At 43.0% G+C, this 27,771-nt stretch overlaps 1 long non-coding RNA gene and 1 pseudogene across 1 annotated transcript; both read right to left on the reverse strand.

Annotated features, from left to right (window-relative positions):
* Positions 1-205: 205 nt before the first annotated feature.
* Positions 206-2,677, reverse strand: LOC115118763 (uncharacterized). The gene is made up of 2 exons (XR_010460732.1): positions 2,510-2,677; positions 206-2,020 (listed from the first exon to the last, which is right to left on the reverse strand). It is a non-coding gene; the product is annotated as an uncharacterized LOC115118763 (long non-coding RNA).
* Positions 2,678-4,112: 1,435 nt separating this feature from the next.
* LOC115118762 (uncharacterized) lies at positions 4,113-26,778 on the reverse strand (annotated as a pseudogene).
* Between the last annotated feature and the right edge of the window lie 993 nt (positions 26,779-27,771).

Consider the following 27,771-nt stretch of genomic DNA (forward strand, 5'->3'; position numbering starts at 1 on the left):
AAACTGTCTCTTACCTTAAAACCTACCTCTAACCGTAACCTAGTTTAAGTAATTCTGGAGAAAAATAAATGTTTTGCAGATCAGGAGTGTCCTTATAGCCTTTTCCAGCTATCACTTATGGCTGCTGCTATTGCTTTGGTTCCTGAAATACGGAGAACACAGATTATTACACTTAAGTTGCTACAAAAGAAAGGGAGAGAGCGGAAACAAAACAATATTTTATTCCAAGACCACAGAAATGGCTAGAAAGAACCAACATGTTCTTGTGATATGGCCAATGCTGCTTATACCACATTTTCAGTAAAGCTACTGTAAAAAAAACAAGCACATTTTCAAAAGACAAGCTATCATACAATGTTTGTGGTTATCTGAACCATACACTGATTTGATACTGCATATGTAACATTTTCAATGTCATTTGATAAACACACTGAAAAATAAAATCAAGGTAAAAAATAAAATCTAGGCTACTGACAAATTAGTTGTAAATTGAGTAGTTAGATAAGAGTTAAGCCGCTACCTTACAAAAAGGGACCATACCCATAACCCATAGAAGATGTTTATGTCCGTGGCAGATGCAGAGGGTTCACATTGGGAATGCTTTTTGCACTGTTCATGTCTGTAGTACTGGGAGGGAAGAGGTTAATTGTTGGTATAACAGCTGACCTGGTTTGGTGAAGGAGCTTTTATGCCACATTCACGTGCTAGTCGGAACTAGGAAACACGGACATTTCCGATTTACTAACTGGTTTTTATACACATGCTGTGTTCAACCAGTTAGCAAGTCGGAAATTTCAGAGTTTCCTAGTTCCGACTAGCACGAAAACGCATCCTCAATCACAAAACAGTCATCATCCGAAACCTCAGTTTTTACAGAAACGGCAGACAACCCTGTGCCCCTATCCGGGCCTACTGCTTTGTGGTCGTATACAGTTACATTCGTTGAAGTTTGAATGTTGAACGCCAGCTCATTGTCACCATTGCTTTGAGGCAAGGAGTATGGGCTGGTCCCCTCCCCTTTTCTGTGACCATTGAGCTGTTTGCCAGACATCAGACCTAGTTCCTGTGCAAAAAAGGACGCCGCCATTGTGCAACGGTGCCTCTCGAGCAGCTTGACAGTTTGGAAGGGCTCCTGACACACTCTACACTTCAAGTATTTTGTTCCAGAAGTCCCTGGAATGGGCTGCTGTGAGACCATATGCATCCCTAGCTGCAGCTCCCCATTGAACGGGTCCGGACACGGCTGACGCTGGACAACCTTCTTAGCATACCCAGCGGGCTGTTTCCTGTTACTCAGCACTGTGGCAGTGGTGAATCTGGTTTCAGGAGTTGCCCGATATGATCCACACTGGTGGTGGCCAGGCTGTGGTGACTTATTGTTACTGAGCAGGAGAACCCCGCACCGCAGGCAGCCATGGACTTTATTTCTTGCATGAGTGTTGTGGTGCCATACGAGTAAGTCTTTTGTTGCAAAGCCCAGTTCACAGTAGGCACACCTGTAGGGCTTTGTCCTTCCAAACTTGCGCAGGGTCTCCACCAACACCACTGGCTGGAATTGGTGCCAGAGGTCTGTTGTTGGGGCACTTGGACCAGGTGGAGGCTTTGTAGCTCGTGGAATAGGGGCCGATAGCATCCGAGTCGGTCCAGGCTTAGCCCAGCTTCCCTGCCCCGCCGTCAATACCAGCCTCGAAAGCTGCTCCTTGTATTCTCTCTCCCTCTGATATTGTTCCTTCTTTATGGTGCTATAATTAATTACAGTGTGGCCTGGTTCATGTAACCCACTGTGGTCCATCATATCAACATACATGGAGAACTCTGTTCCACAGGAGCAGATGAAACCAGCCGCAGGACAAAAGTGGTCATGAAATGACGTTTGGTCTGGAAAGACCCTTTCACAACTAAAGCAAAAAGGGGGTCCACCATCACCAAGCTCCCTTTCCCCTTTCATATAGTTCCACTTTTGCATCTTGACCTGTCCTCAATGTGATGATTCATGTAGAATAGGGTCTCTCTGGAGTGTCTGAGGTAACAGAAAGGATATTATTTCAGAAAGCTTGTTCAACTGTACTGATTAGAAATTATATATCCACAGGGAAGTATTGCATAAAAAGCAGGGCACATAATTCAGCAACACAACATTAGGTAGCTGTAGGGCGTGCTAGCCTTGAGACTTACGCTAACTTGTTAAGTAGTGTGATATTGATAAATTCACTATGTAGCTAGCTAACACCTTGGTCGTAAATCACTATGAAACGCCGCCACCCAAAGACCGGCGCTGGCCCAAATTTGGGGGTCTTTGTTTCTTGGACCAGTGGGGTGTTCAAAAGCTTAAACCCAATTTGCAGACTAAAGCTTAATAGTACATCGACACAAGTAATTACATTTGACATATATACCTAACTATATTGATAGCTAGCCAGTCAGCCTAGGAAATGTTTGTTAGTATAGCTATAGCGTTAGCTATCCATTCCCAAAACATAGCTAGCCTAGCTAACGTTAGCAGCATTACCTTACACCGGCGAGTCAATGCTGTCCACGTTCATATTACTGCCATCGATCATCTAAAATTCTGACATTTGTAACTTTGCTATAATATTGCTACGTAGCTTTATTCATATTTCATAACCTTATAGGCTGAATTTTGGAACGCATCCGCGGCAGCGAGGTGGAAAATACAACTTACTTCGTTTCGTTGGCGGGTAAACTTCCAAATGCAATGCAACACTGCCGCCTGTCGGGTTGGAGTATGCAAGTTGATTAATTGAGTCAAAGACAAAGAGGCGAAGCGAGAGGGTTTACTCCGCCCAAAATCTTTCCACAGAACATTCATTAGGAGAGAGGAGTTTATGTATGGGGTCAATGAGTATCGAATTTAATCAAGATAAAAAATGAATAGCTGTTTTGATACGTGAGGTTTATTTGATCGAATAGAAGTTTCGTAATGCTTAGGTTGTAAAAAGCGTACTGATATAAGCGTGACGCACCCGACATCCCGGCAACTACGGAGTCATCCTTAGTGTAATTTGAGACTGTTTATTTATGAAGCAAGCGTAGCATTGAATACAGGCGGTTGAACAGCAACACCCCTAATCCACCAATCCAAAGAATAGACGGGCGCTTGACAGGCCCCTGTTCCACTGTGGACAAAGAATCCCATTGTCAGGGCGGAGACAAGCATCGTGTCTTTATATCCAGTATCTCTGGTTGAGTCTGGTAATGAATGAAGGGAAGAGGGGAGCTAGCCTAATACGAACCTATTTTTACATTCCGTTTCGCAACAAAGAATGTAAATTCGCGATGGTTTGCACAACGCTAAGAAGAAAGCAAATATGGGAAAAATGCTCAATTATCAACATATTTATCACACATGCATTCCTAAAAACTACTTTTTATGCCTTAATGGCTAACCAGTCAGTGCCTCCTGTGACCCATTTCCATTTCACCAAATAGTACAAGCCTTTAAAATAAGATTCTGTAAATAGTATAGCCTTTATCACCTTCTTAAATGGTGGCACAAAAAAAACGGACATTAGCCCCCTAGCGTCGATTGACGCACCGTTGCATTAATCTATTTTTAAAAAAATTAAATCCCCATCACAAATCATTTTAAACAAGTTTTTTTTTTTTTTGCATTGGATGCATCTCAATCCACCGCATCCCCCAGTGTCATACTTCCGCATCTGAGACAACCCATAAACCGGTCTTCTCACAAAAACTTATTTAGAGTCTGAACGTTTGACCTAAAAAAAACTATTGTGATCACTCTTTGGAAAGGGGATACTCTCACAAACGCCACAGGTGTCGAGACTCGTCTGAAGTTGGTAAGGTCGACGTGCAGTTTGTTTGGTAGCGTTCTAACAGTTTGGGCAACAAACTAATAGGACCCCACATGAAAAGCATTTTTTGCTTAAGTTTTCATGTACTAAATACATTTAACATTCAATAGGTTTCCATTGCATTCTTTACTTGTGTGGCATATTTTATTTTGTCGACATTTTACTTAGACATTAGCTATTTCCATCAGGCCTGTCATGAGTAAATTACTGTGCCAGGTAATTCATACACAAAATGGTTGGAAACCTGGTTAGTAGTAACAACAATCAACTCAAATCTTTCATCTTTGAATGGGGCTTTATTAAAACAAGGAGCAACACACACTACATTTCTGTTTTGATGGAAGTGCTCAAATATATATATACACACACAAGTATGGACATCCCTTCAAATTAGTGGATTTGGCTATTTCAGCCACACCGTTGCTGACAGGTGTATACAATTGAGCATACAGCCATGCAATCTCCAGAGTAGACAAACATTGGCAGTAGAATGGCCTTACAGAAGAGCTCAGTGACTTTCAACAGCACCGTCATAGGATGCCACATTTCCAACAAGTCAGTTCGTAAAATGTCTGCCGTTAGAGCTGCCCTGGTCAATTGTAAGTGCATTTATTGTGAAGTGGAAACATCGCACTCCGGTTCCGTTCTGTGAGTTCGGAGGGGAGAAGAGAAAAGAAGAAGCCTGTCCTCAGTTGCAACACTCACGACCGAGCTTCCAGAGGCAGTTTGGAACATCAACACAATAACTGTTAGTCAGGAGCATCATGAAATGGGCTTCCATGGCCGAGCAGCCGGACACAAGCCTAAGATCACCATGCGCCATGCCAAGCATCGGCTGGAGTGGTGTAAAACTCGCCGCCATTGGAGCAATGGAAACGTATTCTCTGGTTTGATGAATCACGCTTCACCATCTAGCAGTCCGACAGACGAATCTTGGTTTGGTGGATGCCAGGAGAACGCTACCTGCCCCAATGCATAGTGGCAATTAAAGTTTGGTGGAGGAAGAATAATGGTCTGAGGCTGTTTTTTTATGTTTCGGGCTAGGCCCCTTAGTTCCAAAGAAGGGAAATCAACACTACAGCACACAATGACATTCTAGACGATTCTGGGCTTCCAACTTTGCGTCAACAGTTTGGTAAGGCCCTTGCCTGTTTCAGTATGACAATGCCCCCGTGCACAAAGCAAGGTCCATACAGAAATGGTTGGTCGACATCGGTGTAGAAGAACTTGACTGGACTGCAGAGCCCTGACCTCAACCCCATTGAACACCTTTGGGATAAATGGGAACGCTGACAGCGGGCCAGGCCTAATCGCCCAACATCAGTGCCCGACCTCACTAATGCTCTTGTGGCTGAATGGAAGCAATTCCCCTCAGCAATGTTCCAACATCTACACAAAAGCCTTCCAGAAGGGTGCATTCTATTATAGCAGCAAAGGGGGGGGGGGGGGGTGACCAACTTCATATTAATGCCCATGATTTGGGAATGAGGAGTTCGTCGAGCAGGTGTGCACATACTTTGTAGTGTATATTCACTTATTTGTTTTCTCCACAATTCACTGACAGCTACCACACTAAGATATAACCATCAACGTTTTTGCACAACCTAAAATAGCAGTTGAACAATAAGTGGTACATTTTAATAATGGTTAAAGAGTTAAAGGGATACTTCAGGATTTTGGCAATAAAGCCCTTCTACTTCTAATCTACTTCCCAGAGTCAGATGAACTTGTCCATACCATTTTTATGTCTCTGCGTGCAGTTTGGAGGAAGTTGCTAACTAGCATTAGCACAATGACGAAGTCTACGGTAACTACCTCAAACTTCCTTCATAGTGGGGAAGTTAATAAAGGATTTCATTACCAAAATCCCAAAGTATCCCTTAAAGAACAAGCTAAAAACATCATTGCATTTTACAGCACAATACAACAATTACAACTATGACCATTAAAATAGGTTCAAGTGAGCAAGAAAAGTCTATTGATAGACAGTGAAAATAGAATCAAAGTACAATAGTGATTATATATGGTTACACAAGACAAAATTAATCCCTCAAATCAATAACAGATCTTGCAAAAACATTTAGCTAAAATCATTGTTCATATGTTCTGTTGGATTATGATTTTCAGAGTATTCATTCTCATTGTGTAACCTGCTCTGTGTCTCCAGACAAAATGCAATGGACCTTTCTGCGGTGGTCTTTCAGTGACCGTAGGCTGGGATAGAGGCGCTGGCAGATGAGGCAGCGAAATGAGTTGGTCTGGTCGTGTGTTTGCAGGTGTTTCTGGAGTCCTCCACAGTGCCAAACCAGCGCACGCACACAGGGCAACGCATGGGCTTGAAGGCAGGCTTGCACATTCCATTTAGCTGGTGAAACTTGAGGCTGAGGCCATTGGGGAAGTCCATGCTGCAGCGGGAACAGTGGTTTGCCTTTGCTGAAATAGCTCCTCTGTCACCTTTACACCGATTCCAGGAGAGGTGCTTTAGCAGCGCGCCGCGACTGCAAAAGGTGTTGCTGCATCGTATGCACACACAGCGTGGCTGTGGCTTCCTAGGCTTCCGCAGAGGTTGTTGATTTGGCTGAGGGCGCTGTGTTGGCAGAGAGTGTTGCAGAGGCGCATGTCGCTGCTTTGGCAGGGGCTGCCGACATTGACGCGGCTGCTGTGGAAACCTAAGCAGTAGAGGTGGAGAGCTCTGCTGTTGCATTCCCCCATACATCTGGTGCTGAGGCTGCATGTGCACTTGTAGGTGGACTTCATAGTCTGCCCAGGAACTCAGTGTCTCACCGCATGTGGGGCAGGTATAGGACTCCTGCGCATGCTTTTGCAAATGCTCCAGGAGGAGCCGTGGGCTAGTGAAGCCTGCCCCACATTCACATGTCACTCTCCTGGGGAGAACATTGGGCAATGACATAATACCCCAATTTGCCCCATTATCCCCCAGATTTTTACTACTTTGTGCCACGAGACGTTGTGGTGCCTGGGCTGCTGATAAGCCCTGTTGTAAAAGTCCATTATCATTCTTGGCCACGGTTCTACTTAACTGGCACTTCTTCCTATGAATCAGCATGTTATCTTTGCGGTTAAAGCTCCTCCCACAGACATAGCAATCGAATTGGAATTGACCCTTGTTGACTTTCTGTGCTACCGCCCGGAAGGTAGATTGTGGCAAAAATGATCTATTTCCACACAGTCTTTGATGCTTTTTTAATGTGCACCCTCGACTGTACGTTTTCTGACATCTATAGCAGGGAAAACGTCTAGCACCATCTTTTATGAAATAAGGCACGCCATCTTTTGTAGACTTGACATGACCCTGAGAAATAGGTTCTTGTAGCATTAAATCATCGTCGTCTTCTGCATCTACTGCCTCAATCAGCACGTCAATCTCAGAATCATCTAAAGGCATTGTCCATTCTCCATCTTTACCTTCTTGTTTAAAACTACTTGCTGCGTTGTCCCCTTCACCATCTCCTTGCTGTAGTGTTGCAGATCCTGAATCAATTTCTTCTGGTGTTACATGCGTGGAAACTTTGGGATAGAAGGATGAGAAGCTTTTAGGTGAACCAGACCAGAGTAAATCAGGAAACTGAGGATGTGGCCTTGACTCTGCAGAAATCACCTCCTCCTTTATCTGACGAGTGCTGACAGTGCCCGCACCGACGGTTTTGGAGATTAGAGGCCTCTGGTTGACGCCTGTGACAGGCTCCCTTGCTTTAATGTTTAACCCAAATGCAGTATTTCTGTACAGGGCAGAGTTGGAGGCATGCTGAAGAGGATGGGGTGGCCCCTGACACTTGTGCACATTGAGATTATACCTACGGGCATAGTTGTGCTTGCACACTTGACAAAAGTAAGGCGTCCTAGCTTTAACACTTTGGAAGCTTCTTTGCGGTTGTCGCTTCTTTTGCTTCTGGAATGATGCAGTCTTTTTGATAGAGTGGCATTTACTCCCCACTGAGGTAAGGTGGTGGGGAGCCAGGGGACAGATGTGGTTGTCTGGAAGGGGTGGTTTTCCAATCATCAGTTGTTTACAGTGACGACAACACTTCACTATCTCCTTCCTGTGTAAGGCATGATGCACTGTCAAGCTGTCCAAGTCCTGAAAAACACTTCGGCAGCGACCACATTGATATCTCCCCTGTGTGGACCTATTTCTAGAATCAATAAGCTTTTTGGCGGGTCTCAAGAACTACTACAGGGCAGAAGGTCTGAGTCAAAGATATGATGCCAGATGGACGGGCTATTGTCTTTGCACCAGAGTTTGTAAGCAGGTGTCTTAACTGGCCAATAGAGGGCCCTGGTGTGGATGCTGCTGTTTGTTTGGATTGTGACATCACCTCCACTGGTATAAGCTCTCTTTTGGGGAACACAAGTCTCTTGTGTCTTAATGGGTAGTGTTGAGCAGGTTGATAACGTTTCATGTAGGCATTTGCTATCATCTTCATTATTGTCTCATTTTTAGGTGCGCCGGCATCTTCTGAAGATGCACCGCTTGTAACGGGACAGTCTGCATCCTCAGGAGTCTCATCCTGGACAGACTGTGGTGAGGGTTCCTGTGCAGTAGAGATGTTCTCAGGTTGGTCAAGCCCATCAGGCTGTAATTCCTGCTCACTTGCACCTGGAGGGAGGTTGTTCAGCTCTGGAGGTCTGGTTAGGGCAATAAACCCCTTATTTGTATAGACTTCAGGAACGGTGGATGTGCTATTAAGCTGTGGGAGTATTGAACTAGGAATGACAGGAGATAGGGGTGAGGGATGAGAGGGGGGAATGAGGCCCAAAATGGTTTGGCTAAGGGTTGGCTGAGGGGAGACTGGTTGGGCAGGTTCAACCAGACTACATTCGTCTTGGCTCAAATATCTGGCATCAGTCGTCTGGGTCTGCTGCTGGGGGGTTGAGACATGAGATCTTTTATGCTCCAGCATTTCATTAAAGTTCTGAAACTCATCCCCACAATCACAGATAAAAAGAGAGGGAGCCGGGGTCTCAGGTAGTGCTTTGCAGAAGTGCTGGTCTTGGAGCTCCTTGTTTGAAAGCACTTCACCACAGTGAGTGCAGAGAGGCTGCTTCTCAGATTGTGGTGGTTGCTTGTCATATTGAACTGCATGAGAAGCTTGGTGCACCAACAAGGATGCCAATCCAGTAAAGGTGGCTGAACAAGCCACACAGCGATACATTTTAGGGGATGAGGTGCTTCCCTGAAGGCCAAGCATTGTGGTACAAGACAGTCACAGTACAAAGGGGGGCTCAGGTGTCCTCAACTGGCTGATCTTGAGTTGTCAGTTTCCTGAAAAATAAAGAAAACACATTTGTCAGGAATATATGATAAAAGTATATCCTCAAACAATGTAACATATGAATCTACAGATAAGGTATATACACAATTTCTGAAACGATTTACCAAATGACCTAGCCTACATTCTTATTTGTAATTCCATATGCTCAGGCACCTCCACAATTTCAGCAATGATGATATAATATACTGTAGGTACACACCATAACACTTCAGCTACACTGATGTCGTGAGGATACCTGGGCCACCTATTGAGATGAGCCTTCTGTTCAGTAAATCAGGTAATACATGAGGTGAAAATGAGACTGAGTACAACCTTAATTTCAAGTTATTAATAGATGTGATTCATGTATAAATACTGGATCAGTGGCGTAGGACGCACCCCTGCGAGGCTCCCCTGCAAAAATGTTTAGAATTACAGGAAAATGGCTTCAAAAACAACAAAATTCTCTGCCTCAAGGCAAAATGTGTAGAATAGCATGAGAAGCTAAAACAAATTCTGTGTAACAGATGTGAAATGGCTAGCTAGTTAGCGGTGGTGCGCGCTAATAGCGTTTCAATCGGTGACGTCACTTGCTCTGAGACCTTGAAGTATTGGTTCCCCTTGCTCTGATTGTGGTGGTTGCTTGTCATATTGAACAGCATGAGAAGCTTGGTGCACCAACAAGGATGCCAAACCAGTAAAGGTGGCTGAAGAAGCCACACAGCGATACATTTTAGGGGATGAGGTGCTTCCCTGAAGGCCAAGCATTGTGGTACAAGACAGTCACAGACGGTACAGTCTGCCCGGTATTATTCCCGGAATAATTCTGGGAATTTTGCTTAAATTCATCCCCAAATAATGTGTTAATAACAGTGAACCTTTTTGTGGGATACACATAAGGCAATTCTAGGTCTTGTGGCATATTTTGGTTAAACTATCCCCAATTCAATGGAATTTAATTGCATGCAAACCTCTTCATGCATAGTGCATTCTTCCATCACATGTACAGCTGATTCTCAAGATCTTGCACGCTAATGAGATGCTATTGAGCCCACACTACTATACTTTCTGAGCCAAGGACTACAAGCTTTCTGGTAAGTTTTGATTACAATACCAGGTGGGGCGAAAATATTTTATATGGCATGAAAATAATAATAATGTAAGCTTGTAAATAGTAGCCTACAGCAAAGTGTGTTTAAATCATTTCTAACTTGTTAACAATTTCTGCTAGTTAGTTTCTGCTACCATATGGGTTTTAGCTTGCTTGAGCCTGCTAACTTGTCTCCATACACGTTTAATTTGAACATTTATCTTACGAAGGAGTTGTTTAATCTAACTGCTAAACTATTTATCTATACATGGAATTGTATAATTTTTTTACTCATTTCTTTCTAATCTTTACAGGAAAATGCCTTGTGCACAACCTGATATGTGGATACATTTCACTGCAGCTAATGTAGAAGGAAAAGCTGTGTACATTTGCAAAAACTGTGCCAAATCATGTGTGAAGAATGCAAAAAGACAGAATCATCTGGCCAAGTGCATAAAGTTCCTCAGAGCTCTGACAAAAGACCCTCTACTTCTATTTGGGGTCAAAATGATGAGACAGATAGCAACAGCTTATGGATATCAGAAGTATTTTTTGACTCAATGGAGGAACGCAGTCAGAGAAATGCTGATGAATGTCTTGCTTGAGCTGTGCATGCAACTGGTTCACCTCAGATGCTCACAGGCAATGTGTATTGGAAGAGATTTCTGAATGTTCTTCGCCCAGCATACACCCCTCCAACCAGACATGCTTTATCTACTCATTTGCTTCATGCCAAGTTCAAGTGAAGATCAAGAAAATTAAAGAAAGGAATAATTAACTACATCTACACCCCTCAACCAGTATTCTACAACAGCACAGACACAAGGGACAACAGACACACCAGTCTCTACATTGCAGATGAGTTGAAGGCAGTCATCAATGACCTTGGACCACAGAAGGTATTTGCACTGGTGACAGACAATGCTGCAAACATGAAGGCAGCTTGGACTAAAGTGGAGGTGTCCTACCCTCACATCACATCCATAGGCTGTGCTGCTCCTGCACTGAATCTGCTCCTCAAGGGCATCATTGCACTGAAAACAATGGATGCACTCTACAAGAGAGACAAGGAAATGGTTAGGTATGTGAAGGGTCAAGTTATTGCATCAATCTACCTCACGAAGCAAAGTGAGAAAAATAAGGGCACCACATTGACGCTGCCCAGCAACACCTGTTGGGGTGGTGTTGTCATCATGTTTGACAGTCTCCTGGAGGGGAGGGAGTCTCTCCAACAAATGGCCATATCAGTCTGCCGATATGGACAGCCCCATCAAGAGTATCCTCTTGGATTATGCATTTGGGAGAGAGTGGTAAACAGCCTGAAACCTATAGCAGTAGCCATTGCACAGATTGAGGGAAACAATGCCATCCTTTCTGATGTTCAGACTGCTTGCAGATGTAAGAGAAGAAATCCGTACTGCCCTGCCCACTTCACTGTTGCTCCAAGCAGAGGAAACTGCAGTTCTGAAATACATCAAAAAGGGTGAAGACTTCTGCCTGAAGCCCAAACACGCCGCAGCGTACATGTTGGACCCCAAGTATGCTGGCAAGAGTATCATGTCTGGTGCAGAGATCAACAAGGCCTATGGTGTCGTCACTACTGTGTCTCGCCACGTTGGCCTGGATGAGGGCGAGGTTCTTGGCAGTCTGGCACAGGACACTTCTAAGTAAGGGCTTTGGGATGGATATCCAGTATGGCAGTCGTGCCAACATATCTCATCAGCCACCTGGTGGAAGGGACTTTGTGGATCTGAGGCACTTTCCCCTGTTGCCTCGATCATGCTCCGAATCCCGTCAGCCGCCGCCTCAGAGCGCAACTGGTCTTGTTTGGAAACAGACACAAAAGCAGGCAACAGGCTGACCAATACAAGGGTTGAAAAATTGGTGGCCACCCGGGCAAATTTTAGGCTTTTAGGGCCTGACAACGAGCCATCCTCAACAAGGTTGGAAAGTGACAGTGAAGATGAGGCCTGAGTCTGATGTTCAAGAGGTGGACATTGAGGAGGTCCAGGGAGAAGACATGGAAGCCTGAGAGGAAGACAACCAAAGCTTTAGTTTCTAGACCATCATTTTACAGACGTATGGTTGAAAACGTTTTTGGGAGATGCGATGGATCATTGGGGATCATTCAATATTCCCTTTCTTTTGTTGTTCAGTGAAATCATCCCATGTGATTAGTCAACTCATTTTATTAAAGTTCAGTTTGTCACTAAATTGTTGTTTTTTTCTATTTGAAAGATGTAATTATTTGCAATTATGTCTACCTATGATAAGATAAAAGATTAACATTTCTGTCTCTATATGCTATGGTAAATATATCCAATGCAAAAAACATATTTAAATAGCATTAATATTAATTTGCATATTTCTATTTATTCCCATATATTCCGGTTAATTCCCATGGAAAGTTTCCACCTCTGAATATACCCCAAAATGTGCAACCCTGCATACTGACCAGACATTGGACCGACAGCATGTTCCAGTTGCCACCAAAATCCAGCATTTCACACAGCCATTGAAGAGGAGAGGGACAGACTTCCACAATCAACAGCTTGATCAACTCCATGCCAAGGAGATGTGTCTCGCTGCATAAGGCAAATGGTCACACCAGATACTGACTGGTCTTCTTATCCACGGCCTACTTTTTTATTTATTTTATTTTTTAAAGGTATCTGTGACTAAACGATGCATATCTATATTCCCAGTCATGTGAAATCCATAGACTTGGGCGTTAGGGCCTAATGAATTTATTTAAATTGACTGATCCTAATATGAACGGCGACTCAGTAAAATCTTTTTAATTGTTGCATGTTGCATTTATATTTTTATTCAGTGTACACCTAACTCTTCTTACAGTTCCAATGGACGATGTAAATAAATGTTTTTTTTTTGTAACTATCGTGGCATCGTGACTCGTGTCATGTGATATAGGTGGCTTATTGATAACGGTTTCCTATATACTATTGGCTGTGATTGCAACTCTCCAATGTGAATAGTTGGCAATGTTAAGTTTCCAAGTGCTACTGAAAAATCTTAAGTGAAATGCACTAATTGCACGTGATACCCATTACTCTACTGTAATCTATCAATCCATTCCAAATCTTTATACAATACATGACACAGAGGGCGGCATATGTTGACCTTGCCTAGGGCGGCAACAGAATTGCTAGAACTAGGCTTGACTAACACAATAACAATAATTTATCTGCATTAGCAGCAAAACTTAACCTGCTTAAATTCAACAGCTGCTGTTGCAAAGTCAAAACTGTCCAACTCTTTGGAGCAGCTTGCGATGCTCATCAGCCTCGTTACTTTGTCTTCAAGAAGGCGCAATCTTGAGGTAGTCTTTGTTCATGTCCTTTGCTAGTTAGTGAGTTATTAGCCCAGTTATAGATAATTTGCAGTCAGCAAAAGGGGATTGACTGCTTCCTACAAGAGCACAACATGTGTGCATGTCTAGCCATCTTAGAAAAGTGAGTTTGGTAAAGAGCTTTTTATGTTTTCAAAAGGGAGAGTGTCGTATTTTCAGACAGGCTAAGTAGCCAATAGGCAGAGGGTAGCATGTCTGATTCGCATAAAAAAATGTTATGGGAATAATGATGCATTTTATTTTGTAAAGTGGTTTCTTACGTCAAACAGTTTCAGTCACCTCTTTGTCTGATGGACAAGTGGATAAACAGGTTAATGTTACGCCCTGCATGTTTTTTTTACAAAGATCTCATGGAATGCAGGCCTACATTGAACACCACACATTGGCTGCTACTGTTGGCTGAATGATAGAACAGCTATTTCCATCTAAAATGTTAAGAGATCCATTTTCTCCATTGTTTTTGATGGTAGGCTACATTATCAAATAGCCACAGTAGCCTACCTGACCACTTAACTTTAATTTAAAGGGGGTACAGCCTGTGTTCACAGTAAACACGCTCCGGACGTTGCACATTATTTTCACAACGTTCAAGTTTGCGCTCTGCAGACCTGAAATTTGCTCCGTGACAAAAAACATTTGAGGTAACATTGCTTATGAGGACCTCACGTTTTTTTTGCGTGAGTAAAAATAGAAACACAAACCCGACACCATTTGCCAAGCAGCTTGAGGATATATTAGCCTATAAAGTATATTTGCCTTTGAAGTTTGAGCACAGACTGGTATTTACATCAATTAATAAAAGCATTATTAATACCCTCTTAACACCTGATATCCACCTAGCACGTTGGGGGCGATAAAAACAACATTTCCAGATGCACGAGGCAATTTCATGAATATTCACGAGTATCGACAGTGCGTGACATCACTCTGAGCCCTTACCAAAACATGGCAGACAATTTCTTGCCTTGGATCTGAAACCAACAGTAACCACCAATTTCAATTAATTTTACCATAAAATGTAAATATGAATCCACTCCCAACAACGAGGAGGGCTAGCAGTGGTGTTTATTCATATCGGTTTTCTTCTAAAACTGCTCAGTTAGCTAGCGAAGTGCTAATTTGCAACGCCAGTTAGCTAGACTCGGGAGCTAATGGGGACGGGCTTCAGGAGCCAGCGGGTTAGATTAGTTTCCACCAGTGTTGGCTGGTGGGAGGAGCTATAGCAGGACATTCCCATTGTATTGGCTGGAATGGAATCAATGGAACGGAGTCAAACATGGTTTCCATCCCGGAGTCGCCTCTTCAATGTTGACGTTGAGACTGGTGTTTTGTGGGTACTATTTAATGAAGCTGCCAGTTGAGGACTTGTGAGGTGTCTGTTTCTCAAACTAGACACTAATGTACTTGTCCTCTTGCTCAGTTGTGCACCGGGGCCTCCCACTCCTCTTTCTATTCTGGTTAGAGCCAGTTTGCATTTGCATTGGTCTGTGAACGGAGTTGTACAAGATCTTCAGTTTCTTGGCAATTTCTCGCATGGAATAGCCATAATTTCTCAGAACAAGAGTAGACTGATGAGTTTCAGAGGAAAGTTCTTTGTTTCTGGCCATTTTCAGCCTGTAATCGAACCCACAAATGCGGATGCTCCAGATACTCAACTAGTCTAAAGGCCAGTTGTATTGCTGCTTTAATCAGCACCACAGCTTTCAGCTGTGCTAACATAATTGCAAAAGGGTTTTCTAATGATCAATTAGCCTTTTACAATGATAAACTTGGTTTAGCTAACACAACGTGCCATTGGAACACAGGAGTGATGGTTGCTGATAATGGGCCTATGTAGATATTCCATTAAAAATCTGCTGATTCAAGCTCAATAGTAATTTACAACATTAACAATGTCTACACACTATTTCTGATCATTTGATATTTTAATGGACAAAAATGAGCTTTTCTTTCAAAAACAAGAACATTTCTAAGTGACCCCGAACTTTTGAACGTTAGTGTAAATGGACAAAAATAAATTATAAATTGTCGGCCAAATTGCTTAAATGGAACCCAAACCGGCTGCGCGCGTGCGCCACCGCGCATACATTTACTTCCGGCGCCGACAGATGGCCGCCTCGCTTAGCGTTCCTAGGAAACTATGCAGTTTGTTTTTTTACATGTTATTTCTTACATTGGTACCAACGGTAATCTCAGGTTTCATTACAGACAGTCGGGAAGAACTACTGAATATAAGAGCAACGTCAACTCACCATCAGTACGACCAGGAATATGACTTTCCCGAAGCGGATCCTGTGTTCTGCCTTCCACCCAGGACAACGGAATGGATCCCAGCCTGCGACCCTAAACAAAGACGTCGTAAAAGAGGGAAACGTAGCGGTCTTCTGGTCAGGATCCCGAGACGGGCACATCGCGCACCACTCCCTAACATACTACTCGCCAATGTCCAGTCTCTTGACAACAAGGTTGAAATCTGAGCACGGGTAGCATTCAACAACATTGATGACAACATTGATGAATAAGCTGATTCGGTGAGCGAGTTCATTAGAAAGTGCATTGATGATGCCGTTCCCATAGCAACGATTAAAACATTCCCAAACCAGAAACCGTGGATTGATGGCAGCATTCGCGTGAAACTGAAAGCGCGAACCACTGCTTTTAACCAGGGAAAGGTAACCGGAAACATGACCGAATACAAACAGTGTAGCTATTCCCTCCGCAAGGCAATAAAACAAGCTAAGCGTCAGTATAGCTGACAAAGTAGAGTCACAATTCAACGGCTCAGACACAAGAGGTATGGTGGCAGGGTCTACAGTCAATCACGGATTACAAAAGGAAAACCAGCCTCGTCACGGACCAGGATGTCTTGCTCCCCAGGCAGACTAAATAACTTTTTTGCCCGCTTTGAGGACAATACAGTGCCACTGACACGGCCCGCAACCAAAACCTGCGGACTCTCCTTCACTGCAGCCAACGTGAGGAAAACATTTAAACGTGTTAACCCTCGCAAGGCTGCAGGCCCAGACGGTATCCCCAGCCGCGTCCTCAGAGCATGTGCAGACCAGCTGGCTGGTGTGTTTACGGACATATTCAATCAATCCTTTTCCCAGTCTGCTGTTCCCAAGAAAGCTAAGGTAACTGAGCTAAACGACTACCGCCCCCGTAGCACTCACTTCCGTCATCATGAAGTGCTTTGAGAGACTAGTCAAGGACCATATCACCTCCACCCTACCTGACACCCTAGACCCACTCCAATTTGCTTACCACCCAAATAGGTCCACAGACGATGCAATCTTAACCACACTGCCCTAACCCATCTGGACAAGAGGAATACCTACAGTGCCTTGCGAAAGTATTCGGCCCCCTTGAACTTTGCGACCTTTTGCCACATTTCAGGCTTCAAACATAAAGATATAAAACTATTTTTTTGTGAAGAATCAACAACAAGTGGGACACAATCATGAAGTGGAACGACATTTATTGGATATTTCAAACTTTTTTAACAAATCAAAAACTGAAATTGGGCGTGCAAAATTATCATCAAGCTCGAGGCCCTGGGTCTCGACCCCGCCCTGTGCAACTGGGTACTGGACTTCCTGACGGGCAGGTAAGGGTAGGTAACAACATCTCCACCCCGCTGATCCTCAACACTGGGGCCCCACAAAGGTGCGTTCTGAGCCCTCTCCTGTACTCCCTGTTCACCCATGACCGAATGGCCATGCACGCCTCCAAGTCAATCATCAAGTTTGCGGACGACACTACAGTGGTAGGTTTGATTACCAACAACGACGAGACGGCCTACAGGGAGGAGGTGAGGGCCCTCGGAGTGTGGTGTCAGGAAAATAACCTCACACTCAACATCAACAAAACAAAGGAGATGATTGTGGACTTCAGGAAACAGCAGAGGGAGCACCCCCCTATCCACATCAATGGGACAGTAGTGGAGAGGGTAGTAAGTTCCTCGGCGTACACATCACGGACAAACTGAATTGGTCCACCCACACAGACAGCGTTGTGAAGAAGGCGCAGCAGCGCCTCTTCAACCTCAGGAGGCTGAAGAAATTCGGCTTGTCACCAAAAACACACAAACTTCTACAGATGCACAATCGAGAGCATCCTGTCGGGCTGTATCAGCGCCTGGTACGGCAACTGCTCCGCCCACAACCGTAAGGCTCTCCAGAGGGTAGTGAGGTGTGCACAACGCATCACCGTGGGCAAACTACCTGCCCTCCAGGACACCTACACCACCCGATGTCACAGGAAGGCCATAAAGATCATCAAGGACAACAACCACCCGAGCCACTGCCTGTTCACCCTGCTATCATCCAGAAGGCGAGGTCAGTACAGGTGCATCAAAGCAGGGACCGAGAGACTGAAAAAACAGCTTCTATCTCAGGGCCATCAGACTGTTAAACAGCCACCACTGACATTTAGTGGCTGCTGCCAACACACTGACTCAACTCCAGCCACTTTAATAATGGGAATTGATGGAAAATATATCACTAGCCACTTTAAACAATGCTACTTAATATGTTTACATAACCTACATTACTCATCTCATATGTATATACTGTACTCGATACCATCTACTGCATCTTGCCTATGCCATTCTGTACCATCACACATTCATACATCTTTATGTACATATTCTTTATCCCTTTACACTTGTGTATAAGTTGTAGTTTTGGAATTGTTAGATTACTCGTTGGTTATTACTGCATTGTCGGAACTAGAAGCACAAGCATTTCGCTACTCGCATTAACATCTGCTAACCATGTGTATGTGACAAATAAATTTGATTTGATTTATTTTGTCCCCCTACACCAGGGGTGTCAAAGTCAAATGGACGGAGGGCCAAATAAAAAAATCAGCTACAAGACGAGGGCCGGACTGTTCGAATGTTCATTGAAATTTTTTAAAATGACGCATATAGTCTAGTGAACCTAATTGAACCTACTGAAAACCTAACAAATATATTACAATATGATCAGATAAATAAAGCAATATTTTCTTATGGCTCTGTCAGTAATCTTTAATTTTCAACAGACACAAAAGACAAATTTCCTTTATATAAATATCCCCATAACATGAACATTAAATGAAAGAAACCGGTATTCAAGGCACCATCAGTAGACTATATTTTCTATTTTAGCAAAAGTGGGCTAAATTTACTTCAAAGAAAAAACAATAATAGCAATTTTCTATCATCCACTCAACTGAAATATTTTTAAAATATAATTGGATTGAAATACAAAAAAATAAAGTGCAAAAATCTATTAATCAAAAACACTTTGTTTAAGGAGAAGTAACATGCAGTGAAAACAAATATTAAATTTTAACTTTTAAACTTGAACTGAGTAAAAACTCTAAATATGTGATTGCACAGTAATGTTCACTTGTTTGAGGTTGAGGGTGATACTTGGTGGTGTCCCATCTTTTCCACAAGTTCATCAATGTTCGGGGTAAGGCTCTGAGCTGAAGAAATCCTCAGAATTGAGTGGAGGTGTTCAGCAGTAAGTCGACTTCTGTGTGATGTTTTGTTCAGGTTCATCAAAGAAAACAGTTGTTCACACAGGTATGTGCTGCCAAACATAGACAACGTTTGAGCAGCCTGGATGCGCAGCTGGGGCATTGTGCCGGGGAGGAAACGGGCGAACTCCGCAGCACCCACTGCGCATATTTTGCCCTCAGTGCATCATTGCATTGGAGGTCAATCAACTCCATTTGGAGGTTTGGTGGTGAGCTTTCCACGTCAACAGCAAATGGGTTACCGAGCAGTTCCAACCTGCTTTTTGTGCTTCAAAGTCAGCAAATCGGCGTCGAAAGTCAGCGGCAAGCATACCTATTTTATCAGCCAACTGTGTGCCGGGGAACGCACTGGTAGAGAGCTTCTCTTTCATGGTCTGGCAGCTGGGAAAGTGGCTCAAATTTTCTTTCCGCATCTGCGTCTCCCACAGAGTCAGTTTGGTTTTAAATGCCTTCACTGTACTGTACATATCAGAGATGACACGATCCCGACCCTGCAGCTGCAAGTTTATTGCATTCAGATGACTCGTAATGTCACACAGAAAAGCCATTTCACACAGAAACATTTCGTCTCGGAGTTGTGTTGTGTCTTTCCTTTGCTGTCCAAGAACAGACAAATCTCCTCACGAAGCTCGAAACATCTTTGAAGCACCTTTCCCTGGCTTAGCCATCGTCAGAAATGTCGGTGCTCTCATCCACAGCCAAGGAATATGCAATAAAATCTTTTCCCTTTTTCACAAGCTGCTCTTTTAGATTGATGGACAACTGGTCTACTCTCTCGGCAATGGTGTTTCTGCTCAGACTCACATTTAAAAGAGTTGCCTTTTTTCTGGGCAAACTTCGTCACAAACTTTAATCATGCAGTTTTTGATGAAATCCCCCTCCGTAAATGGCCGGGCTGATTTAGCGATCTCTTCTGCCAAAATAAAACTGGCCTTGACAGCAGCCTGGCCTTGTGATTTGGCTTTTTTGAACAGAGCCTGTCGAGATTTGAGGCCTCGTTTTAATTCCTCTGCCTTTTGTAGCCTTTGTTCCATGTCCATATTCTTGTTTTTGTCCGCGTGTTTCGTTTCATAATGTCGTCTCAGATTATACTCTTTCAGTACCGCCACACTTTCTCCACACAGAAGACACACAGGTTTTCCAGCTACCTTCGTGAACATATACTCCGACTCCCACCTTGTTTGAAACCCCCGGTTCTCAGTATCCACCTTCCGTTTTGCCATTTTTGATGGGTATCTGAAAGTTAATTTTACTGTGATGCTGACGACTGCTGTGCCAATAAATATTGAAATGAAGCAGCCTACTGCTCGGTGCGTCACCTTTGCATTGTGGGAAATGTAGTATTGGTGCGTGTAAAAGATCTGCGGGCTGCCGGCTTGCTGCGGGCCGGTTCTAATAATAAATCAAGATCATCCCAGGGGCCGTAAAAAACCTTCTTGCGGGCCGGATGTGGCCCGCGGGCCTTGACTCTGACATATGTGCCCTACACCAAACGCGATCACAACACGTTGTTTAAAAAAATCAAAACAAACTCTGAACCAATGACAGAATGACCTGGGGACAGGTCGAAAAGCATTAAACATGTATGGCATTTTAGCTAGTTAGCTTGCACGTGCTAGCTAATTTGTCCTATTTAGTTAGCTTGCACTTGCTAGCTCATTTGTCCTGGGATATAAACATTGAGTTGTTATTTTACCTGAAAAGCACAAGGTCCTCTACTCCGACAATTACTCCACACATAAAACGGCCAACCGAAACATTTCTAGTCATCTCTCCTCCTTCCAGGCTTTTTCATCTTTGAAATTATATGGTGATTGCATCCAAACTTTCATAGTATTACCACAACCAGCAAAACAGTTCATCCTACAATCACCCATGTGGGTATAACCAATGAGGAGACGGCACGTGGGTACCTGCTTCTATAAACCAACGAGGAGATGGGAGAGGCGATCTGCTTGTCAGAAATAGAAATGAGTTCTATTTTAGCCCTTGGCATCGCAGACGCTTGGAGCAATACTTGAATAACATGGGATTTCTACATTTATTTTGTAAAGCACGCGACGTGTCCGGTCAGGTCAGCATGTTAGGCAGTATATGCTACATGGAGCGATTGTGTAGGGCTAAAGCATTATTTTAGGATATTTATGCATAAGTCAAGAAAAACGCTGGGCCCCGATAAAGAAATAAACCACAAGCATCGGATTTACTGCATATCAACACGTGTTCCTTGCATCACAGAATCTTGTAAAATGTATTGACTATCCTAAAATTATCAACTTTGCACCTGACAAGAGCGCGCTAAAATAAGAAAAAAAGCATGCATGATTGTAATCACATTTGTTGTTGTAGCAAAACAGCGCTTCACGCCATATTGGTGGGGTATCTATAGCCTAATAATGATCCATGACATGTCTAATGAACGTTTGCTAATTAGATAAGCGTTTGGAAAAGTACATGTTGTACCTAACAATCAAACTAAGCTTTTGGTCGTGCAATTCAATTCGACGATGGCAGACGTAACGTTAGCCAGCTAATGTTAGCTAATGCAATGGTTGATTGTATGGCTAACTAGTTACAAAAATGAGCGACCAAACGAATGCTTTTAAACTACAGCTAGCTAACAAAAACGTCTATGTGCCGTGTGTAGTTGATAACAAAATTACCTAGCAAAAAAAAAAAAAAAACATGCATTGATGATGTCCAAGAAAGCGTTAGTGAACAAAAGCCAGCTAGCTTGCCAACTAGCTAGCCTGGCTAACACACTATATGTGATTAGTTAATGTTACTCCGACATCGTTCAATACAATAATTCCAAATAATTGTGAAAGTTCAGCTTATGCATAACAGGTCAAATTAACATATTGGGAAAATAGGAACGTTAGAAAGCACAATTTAGGTATGTCATTCTGAAATGTCCTCATCGTTCAATGACAACGATAATATATTTAGTAAACTTACCATCAGTAATTTTGTTTATTACAGTATTTTGTGTCATCCAGGGCTACTTTCGTTCAATAGCGATTCATTTGAATATTTTAGACGTATTATTTGTAGCCACGATGCTGTTCGGATCGTGCATTCGGTTGTGTGCTGCTGCACAGCTGTAGCAAAGGGGGGTGCGTTCCAGGTGGTCTCCATCACCAGTCGCGCACACGTTACTTGTAGTCTTTGTGGCTCATGGACTCGTCAAATCTGATATTCTGCGCAGCGTAGCTGTTAACGGCCTGGAACGTAACCAATCACTCTGGGGGAGTTTTTTCTAAATCCTCCCAACGAACTGGGCAGCAGACTGCTGTAATCTTAGAACATTCTGCCAACTATAGACTTGGAGTCAGAGGGATAAAACCAAACTCAATGGGATACTGATAACTAAATTATTCATACCAAAAACGTCGTTTAATGTACGTTTCTATATTATAACTTTGTTCTATAGCCTACTTTTTGTACTTCAATTTGATGGCGACTAATCAATAATGCACCGATAAAATGTAATCTATGCACATTATACCGTTGAAAATGATGCGCTTTATATTTGTGACGTTTTAACTGCCATTTAAAATAGACAAGATATGAAGGATATTGTTCTCTGCTCAATGTAGGTCTGGTTATGGCTAAAGATTGCCAATGCAATGGAAGCTGTATCCCACCTGTTAAGCAGATGGGGTCTACTTTTCTGGTCTTTATTTGATTATGATTTCTCTCCCGTCAGAATACATGTATATAATACAGGAATACAGCTACTCATTCAAGGTTTTTTCTTTCTTACTATTTTCTACATTGCAGAATAATAGTGAAGACATCACAAGTATGAAATAACACATATTGAATCATGTAGTAACCAAAAATGTGTTAAACAAATCAAAATATATTTTATATTTGAGATTCTTCAAAGTAGCCATCCTATGCCTTGATGACAGCTTTGCACACTCTTGGCATTTTCGCAACCAGCTTCATGAGATAATCACCTGGAATGCATTTTAATTATCAGGTATGCCTTGTTAAAAGTTCATTTGTGGAATTTATTTCATTATTAATGCATTTGAGCCAAACAGTTGTGTTGTGACAAGGTAGGATTGGTATACAGAAGATAGCCCTATTTAGTAAAAGACCAAGTCCATATTATGGCCAGAACAGCTCAAATAAGCAAAGAAACGACAATCCATCATTACTTAAAGACATAGAGGTCAGTCAATCCAGAAAATGTCAAGTACTTTGAAATTTTCTTCAAGTGCAGTGTAAAAAAAACATCAAGCGCTATGATGAAACTGGCTCTCATGAGGACAACCATAGGAATGGAAGACCCAGAGTAAACTTTGCTGCAGAGGATAAATTCATTACAGTTCACTGCACCGCAGATTACAGCCCAAATAAATACTTCAGAGTTCAAGTAACAGACACATTTCAACATCAACTGTTAAGAGACTGCGTGAATCAGGCCTTCATGGTCAAATTGCTTGCAAAGATACCACTACTAAAGGACACCAATAAGAAGAGACTTGCTTGAGCCAAGAAACAAGTAATGGACATTAGACCGGTGTAAATCTGTCCTTTGGTCTGATGAGTCCTTTGAGATTTTAGGTTCCAATCATTGTTTTATTTGATTTATGTAACTGTTACGAATCCCTTCTGGCCCGACAGTCTAGGGGGGGGGGATGGTAATGAGACCCGTAACAACTCATGCAAATGATAATTGTGACAAAGTAAAAGTGAGAACGAAATAACCACGACAACTGAAATCTACCGTCAAACTCTAGGTTTATTTATAAACACACGGTAATGGGGGGAGCAGGAAAAGGGGCTGAGCTGGACCCAAGGAAAAGAAACAATAAGTATTCAAAAACACCCCTAAGCTAGACTAGCCTACTTTAAAAATAGCTAACTAACCAAAAATAGTGGGTGGTCCGCCCAGTTCTAACTAGTGTATTTAACAAAGTCTACCTACAGGTAGTGTATACCCATGGGCGACTTGTCTTGGTTTCCCCTTTTCCCACCAGGAAACAAACACCATAACCAAAACAATACTCACAGGTGATGACAAAGTGCTATGGAGGTGCTCAAACAAAAGAGAGGTTAATACACAAAGAGAGTGAACCACAGAGACCTACAGACATGGCATTTACAGAGAGATTGAGCACTAGAGCAAACAACTGATGGGGTTTTTAAACCAAGGGAAAGGAATTGTGATAGGGTAGGAAACAGGAGGAGGTATGTCTTCTGATTGATGATTGGATTGTTGACTGATTGGGGAGTGATGATTTTCACCTGTGAGGGGAGAAGGAGAGAAAAGAACACAGGATACATATACACACAGACACAGGATACCTGTATCCGTAACAGTACCTTTATTTAACCAGGAAGGGCTCATTGAGATTTAAAATCTATTTTTCAAGAGCGTCCTGGCCAAGATGGCAGCACCAAGTCATTACATTTTTTTTTTAAACAAACATGAAAAACTACAAGTAATCTAGTAAAAACCATAGAATTCACAAGAGTATAACAAAATCAAAAACAGCAAATTAAAAACATTGACAGGTCAGGGAATCACTCTCAAGATCATTCATCGGTGATTTAAAAATACCAATCGGGACAAGTTCTTCCAGTTTAAAAGTATTTTGTAAGGCGTTCCAAGACGATGGTGCAGAGTACATAAAAGACCTTTTACTAAATTCAGTTCAGACATTTGGAACAGTTAACAGGATAAAGTCCAGTGAACGAAGAGAGTACCCACCACATTTCTGAACAATAAAAATGCCCAAATAAAACGGTAGTAAACCCAAAATGGCTTTGTAAATAAAAGTATACCAGTGCCTGAGCCTACGAGTGACTAGAGAATGCCAGCCAACCCTGGTATACAAAGTGCAGTGGTGCGTAAGAGTTTTGCAGTATAAAATACATCTCAAAGTGCCATGGTAAAATGTGTCAATTGATCTCAAACACTGAGCGGAAGCATTCATATATAAAATATCCCCATAGTCTAGTAAAGGAATAAATGTAGCTGATACTAGCCTCCTTCTAGCTTCAAAAGAAAAACAGGCCTTATTCCTAAAATAAAATCCCAATTTCATCTTCAATTTTTTGTAAATTGTTGAATATGCAATTTAAAAGAGAGGCCGTCATCAATTAAAATGTCAAGATATTTATGAGGTGACAACCTTAATCTCCTTGTCCTGACAGGTAGTAATAGGTGAAAAGTTCAGAGGTCTATTTCTTGCTTTAGAAAACACCATTAGTTTAGTTTGTCAGTATTGAGGATAAGCTGTGAATACTTATGTAAATGAGATCTATATTTAATTTTCAATAAATTGGCAAACATTTCTTAAAACATGTCATTATGGGTGAGAATTTATACATTTAATCGATTTTGAATTCAGGCTGTAACAACTGCTGATTGCCCCTTTAACTGTTTGAATAAGTTACAAACACAGCCTTTGTCACAATGACTGATTAGACATGGACGGACACAAAATCTACAGTGTAGAAAACATTAGGAACACCTGCTCTTTCCATGACAGACTGACCAGGTGAAAGCTATGATCCCATATTGACGTCACTTGTTAAATACACTTCCAATCAGTGTAGATGAAAGAGAGGAGACAGGTTAAAGGACTTTTAAGACCTGAGACAATTGAGACATGGATTGTGTATGTGTGCCATTCAGAGGGTGAATGGGCAAGAAAATACACTGCTCAAAAAAATAAAGGGAACACTTTAAACAACACAATGTAACTCCAAGTCAATCACACTTCTGTGAAATCAAACTGTCCACTTAGGAAGCAACACTGACTAACAATACATTTCACATGCTGTTGTGCAAATGGAATAGACAACAGGTGGAAATTATAGGCAATTAGCAAGACACCCCCAATAAAGGAGTGGCTCTGCAGGTGGTCACCAGACCACTTCTCAGTTCCTATGCTTCCTGGCTGATGTTTTGGTCACTTTTGAATGCTGGCGGTGCTTTCACTCTAGTGGTAGCATGAGACGGAGTCTACAACCCACACAAGTGGCTCAGGCAGTGCAACTCATCCAGGATGGCACATCAATGTGAGCTGTGGCAAGAAGGTTTGCTGTGTCTGTCAGCGTAGTGTCCAGAGCATGGAGGCGCTACCAGGAGACAGGCCAGTACATCAGGAGACGTGGAGGAGGCCGTAGGAGGGCAACAACCCAGCAGCAGGACTGCTACCTCCGCCTTTGTGCAAGGAGGAGCACTGCCAGAGCCCTACAAAATGACCTCCAGCAGGCCACAAATGTGCATGTGTCTGCTCAAACAGTCATAAACAGACTCCATGAGGGTGGTATGAGGGCCCAACGTCCACAGGTGGGGGTTGTGCTTACAGCCCAACACCGTGCAGGACGTTTGTCATTTGCCAGAGAACACCAAGATTGGCAAATTCGCCACTGGCGCCCTGTGCTCTTCACAGATGAAAGCAGGTTCACACTGAGCACATGTGACAGACGTGACAGTCTGGAGACGCCGTGGAGAACGTTCTGCTGCCTAAAACATCCTCCAGCATGACCGGTTTGGCGGTGGGTCAGTCATGGTGTGGCATTTCTTTGGGGGGCCGCACAGCCCTCCATGTGCTCGCCAGAGGTAGCCTGACTGCCATTAGGTACCGAGATGAGATTCTCAGACCACTTGTGAGACCATATGCTGGTGCGGTTGGCCCTGGGTTCCTCCTAATGCAAGACAATGCTAGACCTCATGTGGCTAGAGTGTGTCAGCAGTTCCTGCAAGAGGAAGGCATTGATGCTATGAACTGACCCGCCCGTTCCCCAGACCTGAATCCAATTGAGCACATCTGGGACATCATGTCTCGCTCCATCCACCAACGCCACATTGCACCACAGACTGTCCAGGAGTTGGCGGATGCTTTAGTCCAGATCTGGGAGGAGATCCCTCAGGAGACCATCCACCACCTCATCAGGAGCATGCCCAGGCGTTGTAGGGAGGTCATACAGGCACGTGGAGGCCACACACACTACTAAGCCTAATTTGGACTTGTTTTAAGGACATTACATCAAAGTTGGAACAGCCTGTAGTGTGGTTTACCACTTTAATTTTGAGTGTGACTCCAAATCCAGACCTCCATGGGTTGATCAATGTGATTTCCATTGATAATTTTTGTGTGATTTTGTTGTCAGCACATTCAACTATGTAAAGAAAAAAGTATTTAATAAGAATATTTCATTCATTCAGATCTAGGATGTGTTATTTTAGTGTTCCCTTTATTTTTTTGAGCAGTGTATTTAGGTGCCTTTGAATGGGGTACAGTACGTTTGAGTGTGTCAAGAACTGCAACTCTACTGGGTTTTTCCACTCAGTTTCCCATGTGTATCACTCGGGCTCCCGAGTGACGCAGCGGTCTAAGGCACTGCATCTCAGTGAAAGAGGCGTCACTATAGTACCTGGTTTGAATCCAGCCTGTATCCTCACCTGGCTGTGATTGGGTGTCCCATAGGGCGGCTCACAATTAGACCAGCGTCGTACGGGTTTGGCCAGAGTAGCCCGTTATTGTAAATAAGAATTTGTTCTTAACTGACTTGCCTAGTTAAAACATTTTTTTAAATAGTCCACCACCCAAATGGACATTCAGCCAACTTGACAACTATGGGAAGCATTGGCATAGACATTGGCCAGCATCCCTGTGGAACACTTTTGACACCTTGTAGTCC

Source organism: Oncorhynchus nerka, linkage group LG3 (assembly GCF_034236695.1).
Source record: "Oncorhynchus nerka isolate Pitt River linkage group LG3, Oner_Uvic_2.0, whole genome shotgun sequence".
NCBI classification, from domain to species: Eukaryota; Metazoa; Chordata; class Actinopteri; order Salmoniformes; family Salmonidae; genus Oncorhynchus; species Oncorhynchus nerka.